The sequence below is a fragment of the Manis pentadactyla genome, chromosome 8 (assembly GCF_030020395.1).
Source record: "Manis pentadactyla isolate mManPen7 chromosome 8, mManPen7.hap1, whole genome shotgun sequence".
Taxonomy (NCBI): domain Eukaryota; kingdom Metazoa; phylum Chordata; class Mammalia; order Pholidota; family Manidae; genus Manis; species Manis pentadactyla.
Window position 1 is genome coordinate 112,081,356 of NC_080026.1, and position 12,189 is coordinate 112,093,544.

At 35.1% G+C, this 12,189-nt stretch overlaps 1 protein-coding gene across 9 annotated transcripts in view; it reads left to right on the plus strand.

Moving 5' to 3' along the window:
* BTRC (beta-transducin repeat containing E3 ubiquitin protein ligase) overlaps positions 1 to 12,189 on the plus strand; it is a 271,763-nt gene that overhangs the window by 191,890 nt on the left and 67,684 nt on the right. The gene's annotated exons all lie outside the window — the stretch shown is intronic.

Genomic DNA, 12,189 nt, shown 5'->3' on the forward strand with positions numbered 1-12,189 from the left:
TGTTTGACAGTAGTTCAGGGTCATCACAAATGAGTAAGATTTGTATAAGAAAACATACAGTTATTTTTGTAAGTTCATTCATGGTTTTTTAATGTAATTAAGTACAGAGTATACCATTGCAAGGATTGTGAATATGCTATCGAAAATCTAATTATTATATCACTATTATTATTTATTGAGTGGCTAATGATAAAAATACTGCTTTCAGTGATCTTCATCTGAGTGGACATCTTTAATCATGCATATGAGCTACTACTTTCTCACTTATAAAATGTGTGCTGTATCTATAGCCAGATACAAAAATAATCTTATGTATTAGATATCTTATGATCTAATAATATCTACTATGACTCAAATTTTCTAAGTATCTCTCATTACTCAGGAACTTTGACCTAAATTTAGATATCAGCCATTTTGATTATTCTAGGAGTAAATAAAATTGCAGTGTGAGCTCTGTTTCTAGATTTTTACTTTTCACATCTGCAAAATTACTGCCTTTATAACTATTCAGGGATTTGTCACTTTTACAACATTTAATCTGTAGTATTGTACATGATTTAATCTATTGTATTACACATTCAGGCTCTCAGTTACTTACTGTCATGATTAGAACCAGGCCTGTAATCATGTAATGTTCATCCTTTGCTACAAAAAAATCAAAAGACAGCAATGTTTTTTGTTATTTTTATTTTATTTCTTAGCACATGCAGTAGTCTCTGGACCTATTTAATCAACTGAAAATATATCATACAAAACATAACCATTGGAAATGATTCATATAAGAAATGTCAGAATTTATTAAAAATTATAGTTAAAAAACATGGAGTCAATCAGTTGTGTCTCAAATTAGAGACAAATTTCTGCAAAATATGAATATTTAAATTACATACATTTTTTGGGGGTCATTTATTCATAACTATCAAGTGCTGGTTAACCCTATTTTATATCCAGCTTTGTACATTGAGATGGGGGACCAGTTATTTGGGCCTTTAAAAATAATCTTTCTCCTTTTTGGCCACACTGCTCTCTGTTTCATCACAAGTGGGTGACTTCTGGCTAAACAAGGTAAAATGTTAGCATGAGCACCGATCCAAGGACAGGGTGACAATTTTAATGAGTTTCATTGAGAGCTGGCCAAGTGAGCATCTGTTCCTTTTGTTTTCTCCATACTTTGTGAGCCAGGATCTCTAAGCTGCATAGTTGTGGTGGTGTGTGTCTGTATGATATGTTTTGGGATTTTTTTTCTCCCACCCTCTACTTCAGTGGTGCATGAGTAGAAATCTTCTGGCATCTGACACAATGGCATAATTTCTTCTATGCCCTTGGCTGAGAAAATAAGTTTGCTCATTGCTGCTCATCAGTCTGTTTCCTTTGCTCCCAGATGGTGACCCTCTCATCCCATTCTTGCTTATTTTAACATTATTCTGACACCTATATCCTTTCATCATCTCTTTAAATACCCTAATTTAATAATGATTTCTATCATTTCCTATTGGAGCCCACCTAACTTTCCGGTTCCTTTCATTGGCACACATTCTGTCTTCTGGTTCATTGCTTTAGATCTGAGCAAATAGTCAATCAATGGCAAATAAAAACATGTAGCTGAAAAAATCTTTTTTGTGACATCCTCCAGTGAGGTATGAGTAACATGGAAGCAGAGAAAAGAGTTTTTCCCTTTTTTATTTACATGTTATATGTATCTCATGATTCTGCTTTTTCTGTTGGCCTCACTTACTTCTGGACCTTTGAAAGGTAATGACTTGCCATTATTCTAGATCTACAAGCTTGTCCCTATTTTCTGCTCTTAACTTTCAGCCCTTAACTGAATAGTTTCATCTGCAATACTTGATTGGTATAAGTGTCTGTTGTTGATTCAGATTGTTCTCCAAAGTGGTCTTGAATGTCCCTACGTCTCCATGTGAAAGCAGCTATAAGACAGTGTTAACAACCATTTTTGTCCTGTAGTTCAAAGCAACTAATTCTGAAAAGAGTGACTTTGGTGTGGGTAGAGATAGTAATTAAAGTCTAAAACCTTATTACTGAATACTGTTTATATGAGTTTTAGAGAAGACATTAATACCAATTATTCCCTTAAAAACAGCAACTTTTTTAGGTTTGTATCCCCTACAGTACATTGTATGTGATTCTTCTTTGCCAGAAATCTTACAGTAAATGTTTTACAATACATCAGTGAAAAGGGAACCCTTAGTCCTCTTTAGAATACAAGAAAACAAAGTGGCAAGACAAACTATAGCCACCCTAGGTTAATAATGATCTTCTGAATCTCTAATTTGAAGAATGAAGGCTGAGAAAAGATGTAAAAATAAAATGGAAGAGGGGTCATTTTATCAGTATAACATAATCCAAGTAAAATTTGGAGGCATTGAAATGTTTTCTATTTTCTTCCAAAGCCTTCCTTCTTACTAATTACAGCCCTGTAGTTCCTGAGATTTGTGTTTGGAACATGATGAGCTCTGTATTTATTGTAGCTATAAATGGGCAGTCATTATTGACTGCCAACTGAGTCTTTAAAATCAATAGTCACGTTGTACCTAATTGTCAACCTTCATGATGTTTTTTAATTGGTAAAGAAAACTAACTGGCAAAATGAAAACCATTCATTTTGAAAATTATCTTTTTGGTTTTTTTTTAAATTTTATTTCAGTATTACTGAAAATTTTGGTTTCAGGCTTTTCCAAATTTACACACACACACACACTCACACTCAGTTAAAATTGAGTTGTTTGAAAACATCTACCAAGAGTCCTGCGCAGGTAGAAGTTCTGCCTTTTTATGTCTGGAGAATAAAACCCCTTTAGCAGTCCTTTGTAAATGATCTGTATTGTAGTTGTTGTTTGTTATTGTTTTTTACTTGAGACTAATAATCTGTTTGCAACTGACTAAGACAGAAAAATGTGAAATTCCTTTCCACTCACTCCAGATTTTGATAGAAGACTTGTTTTATTTATTTCCAAAATTATATCCGGAGGAAACAAGCTGTTTAAATTCAGATTATGCTGAAGCAAAATGGTCCTGGTATGAGAAGCAACGTGCTGTTTTACGAGCACAGAGTCCCTTTTCTCATAACTGATTGATAGTAAATATTTTCCTGAAGAATTATTGCCAACCATGAACAGTGCAACTGTTTCACTTTTTTTCCATGCTACTTGCTGTACCAGCCATTGTCGGTAATTAAGATCTACAATTCACAATGCAGACGTTTGCACTTCCTCTGGGTCTGTGCTATTTATAAGGCATTTCAGCTGTTCAGAGTTTCTTTTGAGTTTTAAACTAAATGTTAACAGGCTTCTTTAATATACTCTTCCACAAGTAGCATGTCAGATGGTTCGCTCTTCGCACAGGCTCCTCTGTCAGGTCTAACCATTAGCTTTATGGAGAATATATTAAGATTTAACCAAAACATTGAGGCCGATGTGGAATTCTGGAATATAATGTGTTACACGTTAGGCTTACGATGGTTTCAAAGGAATAAAGTTCAGAAGTAATATTTTTTCTTTCATCTTCAAATGTTCACGTGAATTTAATTGAGTGTTAGTGGAGTTACAAAGAGGTTCTGAGAAGTATTAGTAAAGTGACTTTTCCAATCTCACTTTAAAGTAATAAAAGAATAAAGGACCATCAATATAGATAAGAGTTTGTATGTTTGTCAGATTAAGGATGAAAGAACATATAACCTTCTAGATGTACATGATATTTAAGAATACAGACATGGGGCACCAAAATGGATCAGCAGATTGACTGCACATTTGTTGTGTAATCAGCTTCAGAAACCCCAAATAGCATATGCCATTGGAGAGGAAAGTGTAAACAGGAATCCTGGTCTGTATTAAAATTGGTAAAATTCAAACCTATTTTCATCCATTTCAAGAGAGTTAATTAAAAAGGGAAAAAAAGTCTAGACCCCAGTGAGAATCCTCATGAATTATGCCCTAGAGTCAGAATAGCTGCTTGTATAATCTCCTTGCTACATGCATTCATTGTTAAACATATAAGAGAAAGAAACAAACTGAAAGCTGTCAACAAAATGTTAAAACTTTGCCCTGAGTGGGGATCAGACTGGCTGTTTTTAAGCCTGAAGTCAGCTGCAGTGATTCGGCAAGTTGGCCTCCAGCATCTTCCAGCAGAGCAGATCTTCAGAGAAAGGCAGGGCGTGGTTTTCAGGGCTGATTTCTTGATGGCCCCTTGAATTTAGAGCGTATAATAACAAAGCCTTTCCAAGGCTGTTTTATTTGCCAAAGTCTAAAACTTTCTGTAGTTCTTTAGAGCTACAGTGTTTGTGTAAACTTTTTTCCTCAGTGAACTCTTTATGAACCTTTCTTTAGATAGCAGCAGTGATTCAACTGTTGGGAACCACTGATATATCTGACTGAGGCACTTCAAGATGCTAGAACCTATTCACATTTCTATCAAGCCAGGAAGCTAATAAGATTGAGTTTGTCTTTGTGGATTGATCTGGATTAGCATGAGATGAGCCTAGTCAGTGTCTTCCTCAGTGAAAAGGAAAGGTTGGGAGAGAGAGGACTGAAGAAGAAAGTTCTTCATCAAGAATTGACTGCAGTATTGCCTGCTGATGCATGTCGGATCACCCACACCGAGAGATCACATGGCTTCTCCAAAAGTCAAACGATCAATTCGCCTCATTTTGGCTCTGTACTTAATGCACAAACAGTGCGATCTGCGGGGCTGTAATTGCATTGTTAGGGCCAAGGAACAAGCCTGTGCCTTTTCAGCAGACAGCTGGCAGGGAGAGAGGCATGTTGTTAGGAAAGAGAGAGGCAAGGCAAATAAAATTACTGCAAACGCTCAGAGATCGGCAGGAGTCCTACTTGCCTAATCTTACCGGTGGGAGCAAGCGGCTGTTGTAATCCAATTATAGCAGCATAAGCAATTTGTTAGACACTCCGCATAATGTAACAATTTCCCAATAAACTCTGACTTGTAATAACGTCGGCAAGAGTCCGCATAAATCTGCCCGAATGGTGGGGGCTGTAGCGTTCTGCTGGGGGCTTGTAATTGGCGCCATCAGCACGTTTTGCGGAGTGCAGTATGGTGCAGTCTTTTAGTGCAGGAATTTTAAGGAGAAAAGCATGGCACACGTTTCTTAGAAAAAGAAAAGTGGCCATTAAAAGGGGAGCAGCAAGAAGGGCACACTCTTGCCTTCACATTACCTAGGAATCTTAGTGTAGAAAGAAAACAGGAGGAAGCCATGTTTCTTTCTAATACTAAAAGGGGGAACGGGGAGGGGGGGAGAGATTGTGGACCAAAATTCCTTTATTTAGAAAGCATTGGTTTCTGTTATTTTATACCCTCCCAAAATGTTATTCAGGTGGCATTTAGCTAACATTTTTACAAAATTTTCATAGCCAGGCAAGCCTAGAAACGCCAACTTTAAATCTGTTTGCTTCTAGAGTTAGCATTTTCTTTACAACAGAAAAATATAATTTCTTTATATACAGGACAAATCTTTTAAAGATACCATCTCATTGACTATTAAACCTTTCTGCAGAGTTTTGCTTTCTGCTTTAAGAAACCGTTTCTTACTGAAGGGTTTTAAACCCACCTTGTGTGCTTAGCTGGCTTTATTTACCACATTGCTTGTTGGAATTCCAATTCTGCAATATATTACCAATTATCTATAGTGCCAGGATGAGTAATCTTTCTTGTTGAACACTTACATTGCATAAGAATACAGTTATTCTTACTTAAAACCATACCTGCATGGTCACTATAGAAATAATTTTGATTCCTAAGTCATAAAATTTCTGTTTGGGAAAAATATTTGTTGTTGTGTTGGACAAAATAGAGCCTCCATTATTTATTGATTGATTAGCGTTTGTAGTCACAGAATAGTTTCTTATTTATACAAGGTGTAGGAGGTGAAGAGTGCTCATAGATTTGAGTTAATAGATTTTCATGCTATTGAGTGCGTATTTCTTATGCCAACCCAGCTCTTCATTGTTGTTAATTTGTGTCAAAACAAAGCTTCTGAAATCAGAACAGGACTCCAAAATATCATATTACTGTGGGTATTATTACAATAAATATTTACTTTCAGTATAAACATTTCCTTCTACTGAAGCAAATGCTGCCTTGTTTGACTGGAGCTACATCAATAAACTGTAGTGCCTCTAATAAAGCCACTCAGTGCCTGGGTTTAACTAATGGCTGATTTTCATGGCTTTGACAGTGAGCTGTGTGCGTTATTTTCTCCTGATATTGTAAAAATAATGAGAGCAAATTAGAACAATCAGTTTACACAGATAGCTCCTGATTGGAGGCGATAGGCAATATGGCAGCAGGTAATCCATCTTTGGGCTCCTGTCACATTAACTTCAGCAGTGTGAAAAGATCAGGTGGGTAAGCAGGGATCCTGCCCAATCAGAACACTGAAATTAATGAGAAGAGCATTGTTCTGTGATCAACCTTTTAATTAGCAAGACTGGAAAAGGAGGGAGTGATGAAGGCAGCACCACAGTTGCACAATGCCAGGCACAGTTCCTGAAAAGGAAAAGAAAAACATCTGTGGGTTTTACATCATACTGTTCTTGCTGTAAACAGGCACTATGTGTTCTGGTTTACAGACTTTAACAAATGTTGCCTGTTTTCTCAAGTAATGTCACAAATATGGCTGGTGTACTAATGGTCTACAAACTATAATTCTGTGTTATTTAGGATTTGATTACCAACACACTTTCTTTGGCATTCCTGGATTTTGACTAATGATTTTTTTTTTTTAATCAGGTAACCAGAGAAACTAATTTTTAAAAAATCTGTCTTGTCAACTTACCACCACCCAGCCCTTCAATTTAGGATTTTCCTTGCAAGTACCGTGAGTTTTCTGGTTTGGAGCACATCTGTCACTTTGAGTTGTTTTAAAGAGGGACAAAATCCGGACAGTAAGCTGTAGCATATCTAAATTGTGTTCCTTTCTTTCTTCTCTTTATTAGGAGATTTGTTGGGGGTTTTTTTGTGTGTGCTATGCCACTGACTTCTAAGTGTTGGGGACTGTGTTATTTTAAGTTATATAATTGAGAACTGAATATCAATGAAGAATGGTGTTTATAGGAAGATGGGAAAAGTCTATGCAGTAACTGAGATTAAAAGCTGATTCATCCATTTAAAGTTCAGTTATACTAAAATTGTAACCTTGTTAATTATCCCTGTAATTTTGGAAAACGTGGTATAAGGCTATGGAAGATATTGAGCCAAATTTTCTCTACCAAATCAGTACCTGTTTTCTGGGCCTACTTTAGCAGGCTTTAGCTTTGGAAAATTATATGAGGCCATCAGGATTTACAGTATTTCAGTCTTCATACTTTAATCTTAGTGGCTTTCTGTAAAAGCAAGTAATATAATGTAGGCTATATAAATGAACCAAATGTCCTCCAAAGATATTTAAAATAAATTTATTTTCTTGTTATTAATAGTGAATTGACTTAGGCATTTATTTAAGGTATTAATACATAAAAGCAAGTTATCAGGTACCCACTGAACACAGAATTAGCAGGAAAGAGCCTAAAGTATAGTACAAAATATTCAGGTAGGTGTAAGATCTTTTCTCATCATAGTGAATATACTTTTTATCATAATATATGTAATTAATGGAGACTCCAGCTTTGCAGCCCTGAGATACTGTATTTACACAGTGTAAGTCACTGAAATTATGTCTCTCAGCAAAACTCATACAACAAAGGCAATTCACTTACTCCTCGTACCCATCTCCCTACTCCTTCCCCCCAAAAAATCTTTAGTGTAGCTCTTGGAATTCTGTTAGAACCTAATTTTTTTTTTACTCATAGTGAGCTTTTCCTGCAAATTTTCATTTAAACTTATATGTAGCAGTGTTTTAGGATCAATGACTTAATACTGAAAAGTCTCTAGGACTTAACCCTCTATACTCTTTAAGAGAATGGTGCTACTGTGCATATTAATATTTTAAAGCCCACTTGTTAGTTTTGCATGATACTTATCTGCATTCCTTCATCTGGAAAGGCAGTTTTTATTCTTAATGGATTTTATGGATTTTGTAGCTGTTCATTCTTCTCTCTTCTAGTTTGACAGTTTCAGAAGCCTGGGCACATAAGCTCTCCATGAATAAATATGTTCTTAGTCATAATGGTGTAAATAGATCACTTACAAAGCTTGTGAAATCTGAGCTCTCCTTTTGAACCGTTCAGTATTCATGAGATCAGAATCCATACATGTAAAATTTTATTCTTGTGTCATGACTTCAGCTAGTAAGGCAGATGAACTATGAATTAAATGATGTTCTACCCTCTACCAAGTTCCTACAAAAATAAAATTGTACTTTTCCCTTTTTGCTACAATTCTGGATTTCCATTTGACCATTATTCTTGTTGTTAGAGTTCTTTTCTACTGTATTTGCTTCTTAAGATCAGTTAAGATAAAATAGACTGATGCCCTTTTTTTGAGGGTATCTTTTTTATTTACATTAGTTATTACAGAAATGTCTCAATTGGCTGAATAACCAAGAAATTAAAATTTCCTAACATGAGCTAGAGTTACTAAGTCACCTTAAATTCTACTAATCCCAAATTTCATCAGTAGGGTTCACATGAGAGAAATCTTCTATAGTCTAGTTCTTCAGAGCTCACCCAAAACACCCTTAAAGTTTTAATGTATGCAACATTTGAATCTCTGAGGCTATCATAATCTTAGTCTGAGTACTCCATCCCCAACTTTTAGTTTTGAGGTATGCTCCTAACTAAATAATCGAAAAAATGTCCATTTTCTTTCTCATGTATCTTCCAGATGGAAGACTTTTATCTCCCCCACTCACCCCCCCACCCCAGTTTTTAACTACTCAAAAGTTTGAGGAGGAAAAAGAATACATTAATATTCACTAAGTTCTGTGTTCAGGTGCCTTAGTGCTAGCTATGCTATCTATTCAATTGTATTTGAACTTGATGAGATGGATTCATATACCCCTATTTTATAGAGAAGGAACCAGAAGCTTAGAGAAGTTAAAATAATCTCCCAAGTTTTCACATCTCTAAGTTGTAGGGTCAAGTTTTAAACTCAGATCTTTCTGAATTCAGAGTCCTTGCTCTACTACACCAAGTTGCCTTTTAAATAGCAGTTGAAGGCCCTGTGTATCTCGCCTACTATTATATTTCACCACACACTATGAAGCATCTATAGCTTTTCTCCATATGATTTCTGTAGCACCTTTGACATCTAACAAATGTTATCTCTTCATCTCTCCCCATGCCACCCCCCTTTACTTCTTGTAAAATATCTTGTTCTGACTGAGGCCAGGTACTGTATTCAGTAAACTTAACTATCTCTATTCTAGGTTACCTAGTCAATAATTCTGTGTAACTTTAAATGTTTACTCAATAATAATCACCTACCTTATAAACATAGGTCTTTAAAAGATATAAGATGGCTCCATATTCCATTGTTCTATGTATAAAATGAGTGGCACAGTATGAGTCCAATATAGCCAGTTCAAGGTGGTGACTCATACCTTATTAATTGTTCAGAAGTTGTTTTGGAATAGACATCTTATTCTGCTCTCTGTGTCAGGATTTACAGTGTAAGCATATATTGGCAATCCTTTTATACCAAAAATTTATTTTTCCCTGTTAAGCTTGGTAATTAATTTTGTCAATTAAAAAAAAAGTCCCTTAAGGCTTCAAAGCCCAGACTCTATCTGATTACACTTCAGTAAATATTTTTATATTCGTTTGTTTGCTTTTGGATAGTTTGGTGATTGTGAAGACAGTATAAAGGTATCAGCATTAATAGTTGGACCTTAAAATCCTCTTTTTCAGACATGAGAGAGGAGGCTTGGGACTGAAGTGATTAAGAAGAAACAGGTTCATCAAAAGCAAATGTAAACAAAAAGCAAACAAATGTGAATGTTTGTGTGCTCACACGTGTATAAAAACTCCCTGGATGTCCTATAATGGGAAGAATAAAGGTTTTTGATAGTTAAGGTTGACATAAATTTCACGCTCAGACTTGTAAAAAATATGTAGGAGGCCCTTGCTCACATGGAACATTAAGACCATGACAAATAGGAATGTTGAAATATTTCTAGAAGAATGAACATAAATTTAATTCTGTTTTATACCTCAGACATCTTTAATTTTGTCACATTCTCTTGGAATATCTAATAAGAAGTTTAACTGTATTTTTTTTTTTAACCTGGGAGCAAGCCAAAGGAAAATATAGAGAGAAAAGCACATTTAAAAAGAGATGGTTCCTACAGTGTTAACTATGGAGTGTGTAGCGTGACTCTGTAATGGAATATCATGGCAGGGGGTATAATACTGTAAATAAGATGAATATGCCACTTGTGGATTAATGGGCAACCTAAAGAGTGGCTTTATTTACATCTATGTGTGAGGTTCATTTTCAGTTTGTATATTTTCTGTTATTCTTGTGGTTGGAGTACTTATAAACCTAACAGTTTAATGAGGGAACTCCTTTAAAAAAAATCAGTTTTCTTAAATCTTGCTTTGCATTTATTTTCTTTGGTGGAATTAATATAGTGTCATTTTAGACTTAAAAAATTGATAGATTGAAGGGGCTTTCTTTAACTTTTTCCCTGGGTAATAATACTTAAGGAAAAGAGGTGAGTTCTGAAGTGCAAGAAGTACAGCTATTTTTTTTATATTTTGTTACAAGGATAAAGGAGTAGGTATAAATACAACATATATCCAGATTACAGTAGATTCCATTTTCAGTGATAACAGTTTTGTGGAAATGGGATGCTTTTAAAGGGTTGGGTACTGAGTAAGGTAAACTTGAATACATCTAGTCTGGGACACTGTAGGAGCCACTATCTCAACATTGTTATATGAGAGCGTGCAATAATGACAAATTCTAAGTGAGAGCTTCAATAGCTAGTTTTTTTCAGCCACATAGGTTGCTGTTGGTTGCCAGTTAATATTATTATTGAGTACTCTTAAAACTTCAAAAGTTTGTCATTTAGATTATTATTTACTCCTTGCTTTCCCTCAATTGAAAATGAGTAATACAAGTTACTTACAAAAGGAAAATTACATGCAAAAGTAAATTGCTTTCATTGTAGAGTTTAAATAGAACTAATTTTCATTTGCAGTAGATTCTCAAATTATATTTGTTAAGTTTGATTGACTTCTAAACAAAAAATTGTGAAATATATTTTTTAAGTTATTAAAATCCAGAGGTTGTGATATCAAATTTGACAGCCTCTTTTCACCATTATTTATTGAATGTTTACAGTGTGCCAAATACTGGGCTAAGTAACGTTTTATATACACTCCTACATAACTCCTCACAACAATCTCATTAAGCATAAACCCTATTTTACATACAAATAAACTAGAACTCAGATCAAGCAACTTGCCCAAGATACGTTGCAGAACTGGAATTTGAACCCAGACTATCTTGCCCCATGGAGGTGTGCTTTCAGCCATTGTGTTTTGTGAATTTTAGATAGAAATCAGGGTGGGTGTAGCAAATGGGATTGTACAAAAAGTTCTCTAAGCTTTTTATTGAATATTAACAATTTGCTAATAAGTAGCCAGGATTTGGAAAACACAGAAATATGAAAATTGGTTATATGAAATAGTGATACAATAATACATTTTAGATTTGTATTCTTCTCTTGTACTTATACTATTTTCCTTTTTAGCATTCTATATGAGATGATAAAAATTAAAAATACCTCAATTAGCAACCATAAAGAAGTAAAACTGTTCACTGAACCTTGTAATCTCCTCTTGCTGTCTGTTAGGCTTTCTTTTCAGGCTTTGATTGTATGTAATAAAACTGTTGCTTAATTAATGCCAGGGTTCTGAAGCCTTTGGATGCCACAAAAGAGAGTGAAGTGGAGAAACCAAGAGGCAGTATCAAATAGCCTTTCTGTCATGTTAATTTAGATCTGTCATTCCTGTTCTAGTTCATGACATATGGCTCCCAAAAGATACCAGGTGAATTGAAAGAGAAGCAGTAGTGAATCCTGTCGTAGGAAAAACACATCATGATTGAGGCTCTCAGTAGATTAATGAGTAACTGTTTTCAGACGATATTTCAGCCCTAGGTTGAGCTGCCCTTTGAATGAACATGGCTGTGTTAAGGTGACCAGCAGACATGATGCAAAAACTGAATGAAGTGGTGACTTGGCATCATGGCTCTTGGTATGTGAAGAAATAA